Consider the following 17,158-nt stretch of genomic DNA (forward strand, 5'->3'; position numbering starts at 1 on the left):
TAAAACTCAGTAAGACAAGGGAGGCATTGCATTGGAGCCAATGTCCTCCCCAAAAGCCGAGCAGATGCCAGTGCCATGTTTCCTGTACAACCTGCAGAACCCTGAGCCAATCAAATCTCTTTTCTTTATATTAGGTTGGTGCAAAACTAATTGTGGTTTTTGCCATTACTTTTAATAAAAGTGCATAAGAGAGCATTAAAGTTTGAAAATTTACAACTTGGCCATGTGGCAGAGAAAAAAAGGTTTTTTTCTGGAGAAGAATTTGGCCAGGCATGGTGGCTCATGCCTGTAATCCCAGCACTTTGGGAGGTTGAGGCAGGTGGATCACCTGAGGTCAGCAGTTTGTGACCAGCCTGGCCAACACAGTGAAACCCCATCTCTACTAAAAATACAAAAATGAGCTGGGCGTGGTGGCGGGCACCTGTAATCCCAGCTACTGGGGAGGCTGAGAATCTCTTGAACCCTGGAGGTGGAGGTTACAGTGAGCCAAGATCATGCCATTGCACTCCAGCTGGGCAACAAGAGCGAAACTCTGTCAAAAAAAAAAAAAAAAAAAAAATTCAAGTGGGCCATGGAACAACCACTTGCTAGAAATATTTGCATAACTAAAAGAGAGCCAAGTGCTAATAGACAAGACAATAGGGAAAAGGCCTCAAAGGTATTTCAGAGACCTTCATGGCCTCATATGCCTAGGAGGGAAGAAGGGTTTTGTGGGCCAGGCCAAGGTCCTCACTGTCTTGCACAGCCTCAGGACAATGCTTCCCACATCCTCTCCTTTCCAACTCCAGCCAGGCTCAAAGGGGCCTCAGTATAGCTCAAGCTGTCACTTAAAGAGAATGCAACCCAAAAGCCTTGGCAGCTTCCATGTGATGTTAAGCCTCCTGGTGCACGGAGTGCAAAAGTAAAGGCTTGGTGGCCTCTGCCTAGATTTTAGAGGAGGTATAATAAAGCCTGGGTGCCCAGGCAGAATCCTGCTGCAAAGGAAGAGTCCCCACAGAGAACCTCCACTAGGGTAGTGTGAAGGGAAAGTGTGGGGTTGGATGTCCCACAGAGTCTCCACTGGGGCACTACCAAGTGAAGCTGTGAGAAGGGGGCCTTTGTCCTCCAGACTCCAGAATGAAAGATCCACTGTCAGTTTGCACTCTGCATCTGGAAAAGCCAGAAGCAGTCAACAACCTGTGAGAGCAGCTGTGGGGTCTGAACCCTTCAAAGCCACAACAGCAGAATCTTCCAAGGCCTTTGGAGTCCATCCCTCACGGAAGTGTGCCCTTGGTGTGGGACATGAAGTCAAAGGAGATTGTTTTGCAGCTTTACAATTTAATAACTGCCCTGCTGGATTTTGAACTTGCATGGGACCTTTAGCCCCTTTGTTTTGGCTATTTGTTTCCTTTGAAATGGAAATGTTTACCCAATTCCTATACTTTCATTTTATTTTGGAAGTAAATAATTTGTTTTTGATTTTATAGGCTTGTAAGTGAAAGGGACTTGCCTTGTCTCAAAGGAGACTTTGGACTTTTGAGTTAAAGCTGGAATGAGTTAAAACTTTGGGGGACTGTTGGGAAGGCATGATTGTATTTTCCAATATGAAAAGGACATGAGATTTGAAGGAGCTAGGGATAGAATGATGTAGTTTGGATATTTGTCCCTACCCAAATATCATGTTGAAATGTAATCCCCAATGTTAGAGGTGGAGCCTAGTGGGAGGTGTTTGGATCATGGGGATGGATTTCTCATAAATGCCTTGGCCCATCCTTTTGGTGATAAGTGAGTTCTTGCTCTGAGTCCATATAAGATCTGCTCATTTAAAAGTGTGTGTAGCTCCTTCCCACCCCTAACCTCTCTCTGGCTCTTTCTTCTGCTCTGCCATGGGAAATATCTGCTCCCACTTCACCTTTTGCCATGAGTAAAAGCTCCCTGAGGCCTCCCCAGATGCTGAGAAGATGCCAGGGCCGTGTTTCCTGTATGGCCTGAAGAATTGTGAGACAATTAAATCTCTTTTCTTTGTAAATTACCCATTTACAAAGCATATTTTATATAGCAATGCAAGAACTGCCTGACACAAGTATCTCACTGAGAAGGCCAGGCCACAAATTTTACTTATCCCTCTCCCAACTCCAAAATGCAGAGATTAAATTCCTGGTGAATATGCCCTAAAGGTCTGGGTTTCTCTTCCTTTTTCCACCCAGCCTTCATGAATAGGATAAAAGTTTTCCCCGTAGCATGGAATGCCAATAATGCTGGGGTCCTGATCACCTTCATTCCAGTTTACTCAGAGTGCAGAAGTTTTACACTGAAAGAAGTAAGACAAGCAGACCAGGGGCTATTGCCCTTCTGAATACCTAACGTAGTTTATCAGAGATGTCTGTCCCGGGCAACAGGCAGTCCATAAGAGCAGAGAGGTCCAGATCTCTTCTCAAAGAAACTGACTGTTTGAAACAAAATGTGGGAAGTGTAAAACTAAGCTTCAAAACAATAGCTTCTCTGAATTAAGAGTGACAAGCTAAACCATGTGCCAGCTGGTTTACCAGAGAGAACCAGAGTAAAAGACAGTTGAGAACACTCCTGGTGTCAGAGAACATTCAAAGATGGGCACTGAAACTTACCCTTCCCCAAACTTAACTGGATCAAGCCATGGAACAATTTATGCCCCAGGACATTTTTTTAAAAAAATAATAGAGCCATCAGCCTGCAATTAGTGCAGCCTAACATGGATTTCCCTATTCTTTCAATTCTGTGAGTATCTGCTTTATGCATTTTGAAACTCTATTGTTGGGTATGTACATATTGAAGACCTTTATATTTTCTTAGAGAATTGACCTGTCTATCATTACCTAGTGTTTTTCTTTATTCCTAACAATATTTCTTGCTTTGAATGCTACTTTGTTTTGTATTATCAATAATATAATTATTCCCACTTTTTTATTAATGTCTGCATGCTATATCATTTTTAGCACTTCATTTTTAATCTTATGTTTAAACTAAGTTTCTTGTAGACAGTATAGGGTCATGTTTCTTGTCCATTGTGACAATCTCTGAAGTTTAATTTTAAAATTCAATATATTGATATTAAATGTGATTAATATATTGAGTTAATATCTTCTATCTTGTCAGCTCTTTTCTTACTTTAATTACTTTTACATCATTACATCATTGCCTTTAGAGCATTAATGAAAACCTACTTCATATTGAGGAAGGATTTAGAAAGAAAAACTTCTATATGTACAAGACAAACAGGAATAGTATGGAGTCCAGGCTACAGCTGTAACAGGAGCAAAAGAAGACCACATCTATGATCCCCCAGGATACAATGCCTGCCATATTACTTTTATTAATAACTACAAAAAGCATAATTACTTTTGCACCAACTTAATATTTAGTTCATTTTTTTCTTTCTGCTTCCTTATTTTTATGACTTTTCTTGGGCTAGTTGAACATTGTTTATGATTTGATTTTATCTTCTTCCTTGGCTTATCCATTTATATGAATTATAAGCCAAGACATAAGCAAGACTAGGTGGATTTATAAAGAAAAAGAGGTTTAATGGACTCACAGTTTCACATGGCTGGGAAGGCCTCACAATCATGTCAGAAGACAAAGGAGTAGCAAAGGCGCATCTTACGTGGCAGCAGGCAAGACAGCACGTGCAGGGAAACTGTTTTCATAAAGCCATCGGATCACGTGAAATTTATTCACTGTCATGAAAGAACAGCACAGAAAAAAACCTGCCCCCATGATTCAATTACCTCCCACCAGTCCCTCCCACAACACATGGGGATTATGGGAGCTACAATTCAAGATGAGATTTGGGTAGGGACACAGCCAAGCCGTATCAGGCATGATACCTATGTGCACATTGAATTGAGGCAGATCACCAGGGTCCCCACATATACCAGTAAGAAGCTGGAGGCAGTGGAACAATTTCCTCTGTTTCTCAGGAAACCACAGAGGAAGGCTCTTAAACAAACCCAATGCATTCCCTTGGTTTAGAGACGTCTAGGACAGCAGCAGAATTTCCCCTGTGTCCTCACGGTGGCAAACAAGCAGATGAGACAAAGGCTAAATTAAAGTTATCTTAAGGTTTAGAATAATGTAGCAGTGACCTGCTTGACCCATGACCAAAGGATAATCACAATTATGTCTTTCTCAGTGGATACCAGTGTAGACCTGTTAATGACATAGAACTAATGAGGTATCGCCAAACACCATTCCAATGTACCACACAAGTCCCTAGAAAGCAGATGCAACTTGAAGGAAAGGAAGTTGGGTGGGGACTGAACTGACTTGAATTTCTCTTTTGTCAAATGGTAGAATATGTACTATTAAGAGAAATTAAATTGAGTCACATAAAAATAAATTACAATTCTTGTCAACTGACTCTGTGGACCAAGATTCTTACCTGTTAAACTTATAATGGCATTAGTTCTTGCACACGACTATGTTCCAGGCATCTAGCTAAACACATTATATACATACATCCCCTTAGCAACCCTGTGGCATAGATCCTAGTGCCATCTGCATTTGAAGGATGGAGAGGCTGTGGCTTAATAAGGTTAAATAAGCTGCCTAAGATTTCACAGGTAGTGAGGGCAGGGCTGGAACTCAACATAAGTCTTTACAGTGATGAAGCTTACATTCTTAACCACTAGAACTTAGTAACTCTACAGGGCCAGTGATAGGTTTTATTTTCTTTACTTTCTGAGCTCTAGGGCATAATGTGTCTTTATGCCCTAGAGCTCAGAAAGTTAAAAAAAATAAAAATAAAAAAGAGGAGAAGACACCATATTGCCTTCTATAACATTTATCTAGCTTTTCTGATCTGGCTTAAAAACAAAATCATCACTTCAAATAGTATCATGTTGGATAAAATTGGTCTGAGTTACAAATATAAGTCTTTGAGGTGTTTTTAATATGAAATATCATTGACTATCATAGCTGAAAGAATTTTTTAGATAATCTAGCTTAGAAATTCTCAAAGTATGGTCCCTAGACCAGCAGCAGCATCAACATGTGGGAAATGAAGAGGAATGCAACTTCTCTGGCCCAACCCCAGACCTACTGAGTCATAAATTCTGAAAGTAGAACCTATTGATCTGTGTTTTTGCAAGCCTGCCAACTTATTCTGATGCATGATAAAGTTTTAGAATCACTATTCTAGTTCAATACTAGAGACCCACTGTGCATCAAAATATGTGTCAAGAAATGAGCTTGGGAAGTTTTGCAGGAGTCAGATCAAATTAAAAGATTTGAGCTTTAACCTGTATGTAATAAGGTTGGAGGGGTTTTTAAGCAGGGAAGGCATGTTTGGATTGGTATTTTATTACTTATTATACGTATTCATCTATTCACTGACCCACCAAATATTTATTGAGTGCCTGTAAGTTGTGAAGCTTTGAGCTAAGAAACTGAGCTCTTAATCTATCAGTAAAATTGGTTAGATTGATTGAGCAAGAACAAAAGAATGGGAGGCCAATTACCGGTTTATTGTAAAAGTTCACATGGATGATGACAAAAGCTTGAACAATATGGCCCTGGAGGAGTAAAATGATTAGTAGACACTTGGTACATTACATGCACTTCTCTAAGGCTTTCACGTATAGCCAATTTGGTATATGTCTTAGTCCATTCAGGCTGCTGTAACAAAATATCCTGAACTAGGTAGCTTATAAACCACAGACCTTTTTTTCTAAAACCTCTGGAGGCTGGGAAGTTCAAGATCAAGGCACTGGCTGGTTTGGCGTCTGTCTAAGGCCCACTTTCTGGTTCAAGAGGGAGTATTGCTGCTGCTTCTCACATAGTAGAAGGTGCTAGCTAGCCCTCTGTAGTCTCTTTTCTAAGGACAGTAGTCTCATTTATGAGGGTTCCATCCACATAACTTAGTCACCTCCCAAAGGGACCACTTTCTAATACCATCACCTTGGAAGAGATTCCAACCTATGAATTTTGGGGTGACACAAAGGTTTGAACTATAGTAGTATGAGGAGGTGGAATAAGGCTACAATGGACTTGAGATTACCCAACTGAGGCAATTGGGTAGAATATGGTGATATTAACTAAACTGGAAATAAGGAAAGAGGAGCACATGAAGGGGTGGGATGACCAGATACTACATGGTATGGGAGCTTCATCAGCCCAACTGCAATGGCATGACCTCTGATGGGGCCCCGTAGTGACTTGAGTCATTAGCATAGAAGGTAGTCCAAATCCATTGAAAGTATTCTTAGTGAATAGAAAAAAAATCTTTACATTGAACTGAGATGCTGACTTTTTGTAGCTTCAACTCACTAGTCTTGTTTGACTAGCAACTCAGAATAAATCTAATTTGGTGAGTCCCTAAAGCTGAATTCCCAAAGACATGACTGTAAACCAAGTGTTTATACTCTAATCCTGTTGACTTCTAGTATCATTTGCCTTCATTTCTGAGAATCTGCGATTTGGCAATGATTTGTTCACACCCTAATTGTTTCTTTTTCCATTTCATTCTTATTGACAGTTTCCATGATTAAAAATTGGACATTTTTATGTATCAAGAAAACTTGCTGTTAACTCTAAAATCATCTCTTTTTGAAAAGTAAGTCATTATCCCCTTCTGTAGTCATCTTGTAAAATTCTCTTTTAATCAGGTGAAAATGAAAAAACATAAACAAAACCTTTATGCTCACCTTTATTGAATTGTAGGCTATTTCTTCATCCTTTGGCCTCTTAACATAGATTTCTCTTAGGTGTTTTACTCACACCTAGACATCTGTGTCTTACTGTCTCAAAAAATATCATTATCACACATTTTTCTTAGAAAGTAGCACAGTGCAGACCTCAAGGCTCCAGTTATCCTTCTATCCCTAGCATTTTTTACTGCACGCATCCTCCCTGGGCTAGAATAAAATCAACAATTAAAGGTCTGCCCTTCAGATTCTCCCAGATCTATGGGTTGTTTTAGGTTTAAAGGCCAATTTTTACTGTCTTGCTGTTGAGAGGCTACTGATAATATTGAATAGAATGCACGTCTAGAAAACATCCATCTCTCAGTGCTTTTTCTGCTTTTTAAAACAAATGTTATTTTCTGATACTAAAATCAACACATATTCATAAGAAAAAAATTGCAAAATAAATAAAAGGGTACAGAAAAATATCAAGATAACCCCAACACAAAGAGAAACAATTACTGTATTTTATTGCAATTTCTTCCTGAATTTTTTCTATGCATATATTTTTACAGTTAAGACCAGATATCTTTTCTTCTGCTTTTTAACTTTATATGGTACTGTATCTTTGCATTCAAATTAATATTTTAACATTATTTTTAAATAGCCATGAAATGGTCGATCATATGCATATGTCAAATTCTAGCTTAACAATTCCTGAACTTCCGGTCATTTAGTTATTTTCCAGTGTTTTGGCTTTCACAAATAGTGCTGCAGCAAAAATCTTGGTGCATGAAGCTTTGTCTACATTTAGGATGGGAAAGTATAGATTTTTTATGTCTAAAACAGAGGTGTAGAATTTCTGATCTGAAGGAAGTAAAATTTTTAAAATACACAGAAATTTATTTTCCTTTTTTCTATACATTTTTTGCTAAGTTGCTATCATACTACACATATGCAGCTTATTTGTTTTATTTTCCATTAGATGAATACATTTCTTTATACTTAAAATTCCCCAAATTTTGAACATTTCATTTTTGATTACATTTTAATAACAATTTCTGTGCATAGATTTGGTTATATTTTTATTATTTCCATGAAATAAAAATAACAGGGGCAGAATATGTTAGCAAAGGGATTAGAACTTATAGTATATTGCATTCTCATTATTCATTTTTAGTTTCCATGATCACTAAATAAATTGGACATTTTTTATGGGTTTTTGGTGTATCCTTTCCCTTTTTGACATTACTTTTACTTTAATTAAGACATGATTTCAGAACATATAGAACATTCACATCCTTTTTAATGGCTATGTAGTTAACCCTCTGTATGGATATGCTATAATTAATTTAACCATGCTTCCATAGGTTGACATATGTTTCTAGTTTTTGATATTTCAAGCAATGTTGAAAGGCTCTTTGTTCTGAGTAATGCTTAGCAAATATTTCCCCTTTCCAATATTAAAAAATTTTTCTCCTATAGTTTCTTCCAGCATGTAGATTTAATTGCATATTTATATATTTAGAACTTATATTGTACATACTTAAAATAGAGCTCTAACTTTATTTTATTCCACATAGCCAATTATTCCCACATAATTTATTGAATAATTCATCATTTCCTTACTGTTTGTTGTGTCTATATTTGCATATACACTGGATCTTTTAATAGTCTCTCTCTTCTTATTCACTAATCTGTTTGTCTATTCTTTATACCTCTTTAATCACAGAAGCTTTATAGTACATTTAAAAATCTGATATGGAGAGTCTTGATGCACAAGTCTTCTGTTTCAAAATGTATTGCCTAGATCCATTAATGAGTGCCAAAATTAGTAGGCAAAAGTTTACGCAGAAATAGAGTATTCGCATAGTGTCAAAGTATCTCACTCCCACAAATATGTAGTAAGGGGGAATAGCAAATTTACAGTGAAGAATCTTGACAGATAGCACTTAACCAAGTGATCAGGGTTAACATTATCAGTAATACATGTAAACATCACCTCCGTCTGACACAATGCAATGAGAAGGGCTAGTACCCTTCCCAGGAATGCATATCCTGAATCTAATCATGAAAAATCATCAGACCAACCCCAAATCATGGAACATTCTAAAAAATAACTGACCAAGACTCTCCAAAAGTGTCAAGGGTGCAACGGAAAAGAAAAGACTGGGGAATTGTCACATAGTGGAGGAGACTAAGGGGATATGACAATCAAAAACAGTGTGGGATCCTGAAACAGCATGAGTACATTAGCTGAAAAACTGGTGAAATCAGAGAATCTGCTCCATACCTCTCTCCTAGTTTCTAGTGGTAACCGGCAATGCTTCACGTTCCTTGGCCTGCAGAGACATCACTCCAACGTCTTCCTCCATCTTCACAACATGCTCTTCTTCCCGAGTGTCTGCGTGTTCTTCTCTGTTTCTTATAGGCACTTTCATTGGATTTAGGGCCCACCTTGATCTAGTATAATCGCATCCACAATCTTGCTTTCATTGCATCTTTAAAGATCCTATTTCCAGAGAGGGTCACATTCTGAAGTTCTGAGTGGACACGTTTTTTAGTTTTTATTGGGAGGGACACTATAAAACCTATAACACAGGGGTTTTATTTCCTTAACCACAGCAGTCTCAATGCCAAGGAGACTATCTGGCGTGGGTTAAGTGTTTGCTAAATGTTGAACAAATTGAATTTCCTTTATTCAGAAATTAATTAGAGCTGAGTGGTGACTGTTCCCTTTACATGACATTCAGTCTATAGCTCCTTAGGAGGCCTGCACTCATTCATGTCATCTGCTGAGCCCTATAGGTGTATAGATTTAGAACCCCTGTTCATCAGGTTTATAGCACTGTCCACTTTTTCTCCCACTGAAATGGGAAGAAAGGATGAGGGAAAGTGGAGAGGAGATAAATACCGTGGGGAACTCAGGAATGGCAATACAAACCATAGCCAGCCAGGATTGGGATTCTGGTTCTGTCACTAACTTAATTTGAGTCCCAACTGACTCAGTTTCTTCATCTGTAAAGTGGGAGTATAATAGTGCCTGTCACTTTGTTGTGAGGACTAACGAAATTGATTCTCATACAGTGCATAATCAAAAAGTACAGAGCAAACTGCTGGAAAATGATTAGCTAGCATCCAAATACCTTGGTGCCCAAAGTTAACCCAACCTCCAGGAATACAATAGGAATCAGAAAGAATAGAAAAACCTACAACCATGTCTTTTCAACCTTCCAGTTAGAAGAGCCAAATTATTTCTTGTTAGACTTTGAGACAATCTCACACACTCAAACCAACATTTACATTTTTAAATGAGAACCACACCAGCCTGCTTCCTTATAATAACTTCCAGATGAGAAAGAGATTTTCTTTTTAAGCTAAACATTTAATCATGTTACAATCATATTTTAATTACTCTAGGGAAAGGATGAAGAAACCAGAGAGTGAATCTCTTGGATAATGTATTTGTAGCTCCAGCTTGAAATTTTTTCCTACTAGATTTCCAGCGTCTCATTTTCTTTTCCCTCTTACTCCCACTTTGTCATTTATTAGCCTTAGAATCAATATGGTAGAGGCTGAAAGGAAGAAGAAGATAATGATATTTAAATACCAGAATTTTCTCTTAAACAGTTTGCTAACGTTTTTCATCTGATACTATAAAATGTATATTATTACTCTCATTTTACAGATGAATAAACTAAGACTTAAAGATAAGTTGAGAATTAACTTGCCCAAAGTTATCCAAATGTTATGTGATGGAGCTATTTGATACAGTCAGTTTAACTTCAAAGTCTGCAATATTTATTGTACAACACAATATCCAGCAGTTAAAATATAGTGTTATAAATGCAATTACCCACAGAGAGACATGCATACACCACCTCCTCCACACACACAACTCAGCATGCATTTTTGCCCCTCTACTTTGGCCCATTTAAATACAACCTCTGTTATTAAAATGACTTTAACAAATTGCACTATATTTTAATATAGATAAGAAATTACAGGAAAGGTTAGGAGACTTGCTAGTTTTGGTAATATTCATTTTGCAAAGAAAACAAGGCTCATTTGGGATTAGCACTTTTTCTCAAGGCAAAACTGCTATGCCTCATGGTCCAAAAACCTTATCATATAAGCAGATTAATTTTAATAGGGCACTTTGGCTCATATTGTTATTTTTATGCAACTATGTTTTGAATCACCACTTTAAAAGCAAACAGTCTAATTTTCTTTTCCTTAAGCTTCTTTTTCATTTTCTCCATTCTGTAGACAAATGAGCTAGTATTGAATACTTGAGGGAATCGGAAAGAATAGGAAACCTAGAACCATGCCTTTTCAGACTTCCAATAAGAAAAAACAAATTATGTGACCAAAAACTGGCAAAAATTACAGCCAAAGACTTACAAGTGATGGGATAACTGTCTGTAATATATGTCTTGTGGAAAAGTTGTTTACATTCATTCTCTGAGGCCTGCCAAAGATCGCAAAATAAGGATCCTAAGTCTTACTGGGATTCAGAGTCCTTATTTATCCATATGTTTGTAGGAAATAAAAGTACACATTTAATGAAAATGTCTCTTTCCAACAATAAAATGGGCTGCCTTGGGAAGTTTCCAAGTCCTGCCGTTGAAGATGACTGGGTCAGTTGGTTGAAAATGACCTGAAAGTGAAGCAAATACCCTTTAAAGTCATTCAAGGCCTCTCTGAGGTTTCTTCCAGTACCAAGGTTCTTCAATTCACACATTGATGGGCGTGCAGTCGTCTATGCCAGATGGTGTTCTATCACTTCACTTTCAACATCAGCCAATTGACCCTAGTGACTTGAGCCTCTCCACTGTCAACTCTCTAGATCAGGGACCCTGCAGGCCATGGATCAAATCTAGACACCCACAAGTTTTAGTACTGCCTATCAGCTAAGAATGGTTTTTAACATTTTCAAACGGTCAGAAAAATTCAAAAGAGGAATGGTGTTTCATGACATGTAAAAATTATATGAAATTCAATATCCAGTATCCAGAAAGTGTTATTGGAACACTCCAACATTTATTTGTTCATGTATTGCCGATGGCCACTTTTATGTTACAGCAGAAGAGTTGAATAGTTGTGACAGGTACCATATATCTGCAAAGCTGAAAATATTTGTTTTCTGGGTCTTTACCAAAAATGTTTACTGATCCCTGCTTTAAAACATAAACCTATAAAGGCAGGCATTGTGGTCTTTGCTGTCTGTCTTTGAAGCTTTACTGTTCAGCACATAGTGGCTTCAATTTTGTGTTTGTTGAATGAATAAGTGAGTCAAAGATGATCATGTTCAAAATTTATAAAAAGTAGTTAAATCTGACTATAAACAGTTTCATCTTCTAGAGAGACCACCATAAGCTTCTATCCTTCTTTCTAAACAAGCAGAGGTACCTTGTATGCAAAAAGGAGATGCAATCAGAGATAGTATTGAAGTATCGTGTACCTGTACAGCATAATGCCATGCTTCTATTCTGATTGGCCTGGGCTGTACCTCAGCAGTCATTAGCAATTTTGGAAATCACCCTGGACACACTACAGGTTATTATCTTAATAACTTACGACTTATTCAGACCCTGCTGAATTCCCAAAATTCCTTGAGAAACTTTGTCTTTTCTTGCCTTAATCAGTTGGCGAATTTAATTCTCCCTGGAGGAATAATTGGAGGGAATTATTCTTTCCTTTCAACACAGAGAGAAAGCCAGCTCAGCAATCCAATGACACTTGCTGCAGGTTAGATGAATGTCAACACCTCCTCCTCCCTCCACACAAAAAGAACATTAATATATGAAGTCACATTTAACAAAAATCTTGCAAACATTTCAGCAGCAACGTTTTTGGAAACTCATTTTAGAATGTTAAAGTGTGTTAAAGATGCTTACACTAATTCTCATCTCCCCTCCCAGCTTTTTTAAACTGTTAGCCACATAGTACTAATTATCCAGCTGGCATTGTTGCAACAGAAGTTTTCCAAGTTGCCTCCCCAATTTGAAGCTGTCAGGAGAAGTGCTGAAGACTTGCATTTACTCCTACAGCTTGGTGCTCTAATTAAAGCAATAAATACGGTTCCCTTCAAGGGAGAAGTAGGCAGGGAGGAAAGATCTCTTCCAATCCATTGGTCTCACAATGTAGTTTGTAGGATTTAAATTCCAATTTACATAAGACCAAGAAAGAACCTTTACACAGAGACAGCAGAAGAAAAAGGCAGCTACTGGGTAGAGGCAGAAGGGAGGCTAGCTCCAATCCCAAGGCCAGAGTAGATAGAAGATGGGATGTCCTCTAAGGGGCAAGGACAGCTGTCTCATGAGTTTTCTTATCGCTCATTAGTTAGAACCAGCCTGATATGGTTTAGAATTACAGACATCTCAATGATCATTTGGGTCACAATTAGTATATGGAATGAAGCACACAATTTTGTTTATGTGTTTGTTTGATATTTGCTTTATTTTTATTTGCAGAAGAAAAAATGGCGAGTTAAAGTTCTTGTCACATTATTGCCTGATCCTTTTAAATAATTTTAGACATGGAGAACAGCAGAAAGAAGAAAACACCTTTGTCACCTTAAATCTTCCACGAAGAAATATCCATTATTATTAGGTGACTATCATATCAAATATCATCTTTATATGCATAGAATAGTAAACGGATTAAAAAACTTATTTTAAAAAGATCATGCAGTGATTTTGCATAAAAGCATTTATTTTGACTTGATTTTCATAGAAGGGGGAAAAGATAATGACCTTATTTCTTGTTTTCCAAAAATATCCCTCTAAGACTGATGAAAGGCTCTTTAGCAGTTGAAATCATTATGTCTTTGATTTTTTTAGCAAATTTCTATTTTGACCCTATCAATTGACTCTATCAAAGAAAAATCTCACGACTTCTCCTACCTCTTCTAACTGCATTTTTAATTTTTTGAACTAATTTTATTATGTTCATCATTATCTTTATTATATTTTGTCACATGAGTAATCTGTTCCATAAATATTATTTGCATAATTGGCTTATATTAGTTTTAGATTTAAAAAGATTCAGCACACACCACTAATACTTTTTTTATTATGGCTCCTTCAGTTCTCATTTAATTTTTTTTTTTTTTTTTTTTTTTTTTTGCTTTATGCTTTTAAAGCAGAACTCGTCACCAAGTGCATGTGTATATTTGGGATAAGAAGGTTTGTTTGGTGCTGAAATGCTTCATGTCTGAGTATGTCTAATTGTTGTCTTATACTTAAAATACATACTAGCTCTATTCATTATTTTTAGATACACTCCTAAAACTTTATAGAAAGCTTCCAAAATTGAGTGCTTGCCTGGGAAAGAGAAATGTCAGTCTGATTTCCCTTTTCTGGCTCCTGTAGGCATTTGAGTTTCTGACACCTGTCCAGCTCCTTCTTTAGACCAAAAAAAAAAAAAAAAAAAAAAAGCTAACTAATTTTAAATACAGATTCTCACTAGAAGTATGTAAAAATACTTAATCTTTGCCATTCTGATAAAGAAAGAAAATCATATGACACTGCTGCTTTAACATGCATATCTTTGATTTTTAGGATGGGTTGAATATTTTTTACTAGATTACTTGATTACTATCTATATTGGTTTTTATAAAACTTAGCAGAGGTCCATCTGGTCATTCACACATAGATCATACATGCACATTAACATAATAATAATGTAACTGGATCAGTTTAATGAATCAACTGTATGGAGGTAAGCATACCATGTTAACCTGATTAGATCATTCTGAACCCAGCAGGGTAATAAGATTTTTGCTAGTAGCAAAATATATAGAATAATGAAACTTTATAACGAGACTACTGCAGGGTATTCTAATAATATAATGGTTTATAAACACTTTCAGCAGCATAATTCTGTTGGTTTTTTTTTTTTTTTCTTTTTTATTTGAGACAGAGTCTTGCTCTGTCACCCAGCTGGAGTGCAATGGTGTGATCTGAACTCACCACAACTTCTGCCTCCCTGGTTCCAATGATTCTCCTGCCTTAGCCTCCCAAGTAGCTGGGACTATAGGCACAGGCCACCATGCCCGATTAATTTTTGTATTTTTAGTAGAGTCGGGGTGTGAAATTCTTTTTAAAAAGCTCTTACACCAAAACCTGGTAAGTAAAACAGATAAGGTAGATGTGCTGTAAAGAAAATGAAATAGGGCAGGGGGAGAATATAATTCAGCCTGGGTTTTCTCTTTCTGACTCTTAGGTAACTCAAAGAACCACAAGATGCTGCAACTCACAATTTGAAGATGGCGCAATAATTTTATAATGTGAACCTGTTCTTTGCTCGGGACACAGAACAAGGATAGATACATCATTCAGAGCCTGTTTTCTCACCACAGGAGAATGTACCAACAAATTGAAAACAAACAGATCACCAGAAAATTTCTACTCTTTAAAAAATAGTCAATATACTTCCAAATAATCCACATCAAAAGAGAATTAACAAAAAATGATATAAATAATTTGAGCTAAATAATGATGAAAGTACTGCTATTAGACAATGTGAAGTAAAGCTAAAGCTATTAATGATAAAATTTATAGGCTTAAAGTGAATATATTAGAAAATATGAAAGTATCCAATCTAAAAATGTTGGAAAAAAAAAACACCCCAAGAAAGTGAGGAAAAAAACCCAGAAATCTTAATGTGAACAAATTGATAAAATAGAAGACAAATTTATTAATATAAAAATTAAACAATAAAATGGTTCTTAGAACAAAACAGGCTAATAAAGTTAAAAAAGCTGATCAAAAATAGAGAAGGGGAAAACCCCTTAATATCAGACATTAAAATGAGGTCATCGCCACAGATACATGTTGCAGATATTACTGGATAATAAAAGGATATTAACAACTTTATATAGGTAAACTTGGGAATTTCAGTAAAATTGACACCTTTCTAGAAATCCCCAAAACTGAAATGAGAAGAAATAAATATTAATAATTTCATATATGTTAATTAAATTGATCTATAATTTAAATTCTTTCTATTAAATAATCTCACAGACTAGAAGTCTTTCCCAGTGATTTCTCCCCGACATTTAAGGAAGAAACACCACCAATTTCTCACATGCTCTTCCAGAGATTAGGGGAGGAAATGTTTAGGATTGGGGAGGGGAATATTCTCATCTCAAGTTATCAGGTCAACATAACTTGGTATTAAAATTTGACAAGGACATTACAAAAAAAGGCAATTTAAAGGACAACAGGCTAATGAACACAGATGCAAAAATTTTAAAGCATTAGTCTAAATATTAACAATTAGAATTCAGTGGTATATAAAAGGATAATATAACCAAATGAGAGTTTATTCCAAGAATGCAAGTCTATCAGGTGTATATGGAGACACTAACATTGTATAACAAACTACCCTTAATCTCAATGGTTCAAAGCCATAACCATTTGTTTCACCTTCAAGTCTGTAGGTGGGCTTTTTAGTTTTCTGAACTTGGCTGGCTTCTTCAAATGTCTAAAGACAGCTGAGGGGAGTGTAGATTGGCTTTAAAAAAGAAAGACTGGAGAAACTATTTGGAAGTATCCACTAATGCTGAACACATGCATATCCTACAAACCGGCAATTCTACACCTAAGAAATGCATACATATGCTCTCAAAAAATCTGCAAGATTGTTCATTCATAGCTGTGTTATTTGTAATAGCTACAACATAAAAACTATCAAAATATCCATCTAGAGTAGGATTAATACATTATGGTACATTGAGAGAAGATAATTCTATTTAACAATAAAATAGTTGCTATAAGCAACTGCTATGGTCTAAACGTTTGCATCTCTGCAAAAGTCATATGTTGTAAACCTAATCTCAGAGGTGATAATATTAGGAAATGAGGACTTAAAAAGGTGATTAAGACAGGAAGCTTCTACCCTCATAAATAGGATTAGTGCCCTTATAAAAGAAGCCCCAGAGATCTACGTTCTCCCTTCCACCTTATGTGGACATAGCTAGAAGGTGTCATCTATGAACCAGAAATGAAGCCTCACCAGCCACTGGATATGCTGGTGCCCTGATATTGGACTACTCAGCCTCCAGAACTGTGAGCAGTAAATTTCTGTTTCTTATAAGCCATTGAGTTTATGGTGTTTTGTTATAGTAGCCCGAAAGGACTAAGACGCAACAAAACCTATTATTAAACAAACTAAACCAGACCCCGCCCCCCCAAAAAGTATCACATTATTTATATTAAATGTAAAAATATGAAAACCCACTCCATGGATTTAGAAGTCAGATTAGTGACCCCACCCCCACCCCCACCTGGAAAACTGTGACTGGAAGGAAATGCAAGGAAGACTTGGGACTTGTGATATCCTGTTTCTTCATCTGGGGCCAGGTTACTTGGACATGTTCAAGGTGTGAAATTTTGAGTTATGCACTGAAGTGTGCCTTTCGGTGACTATGCTATGCCTCAATTTTTAAAAGGTAATTTTATGATTCAAGATATATAGAAAATACAGAATATGTAAATATAAAGTATAGAAAG

The sequence above is a fragment of the Piliocolobus tephrosceles genome, chromosome 16 (assembly GCF_002776525.5).
Source record: "Piliocolobus tephrosceles isolate RC106 chromosome 16, ASM277652v3, whole genome shotgun sequence".
NCBI classification, from domain to species: Eukaryota; Metazoa; Chordata; class Mammalia; order Primates; family Cercopithecidae; genus Piliocolobus; species Piliocolobus tephrosceles.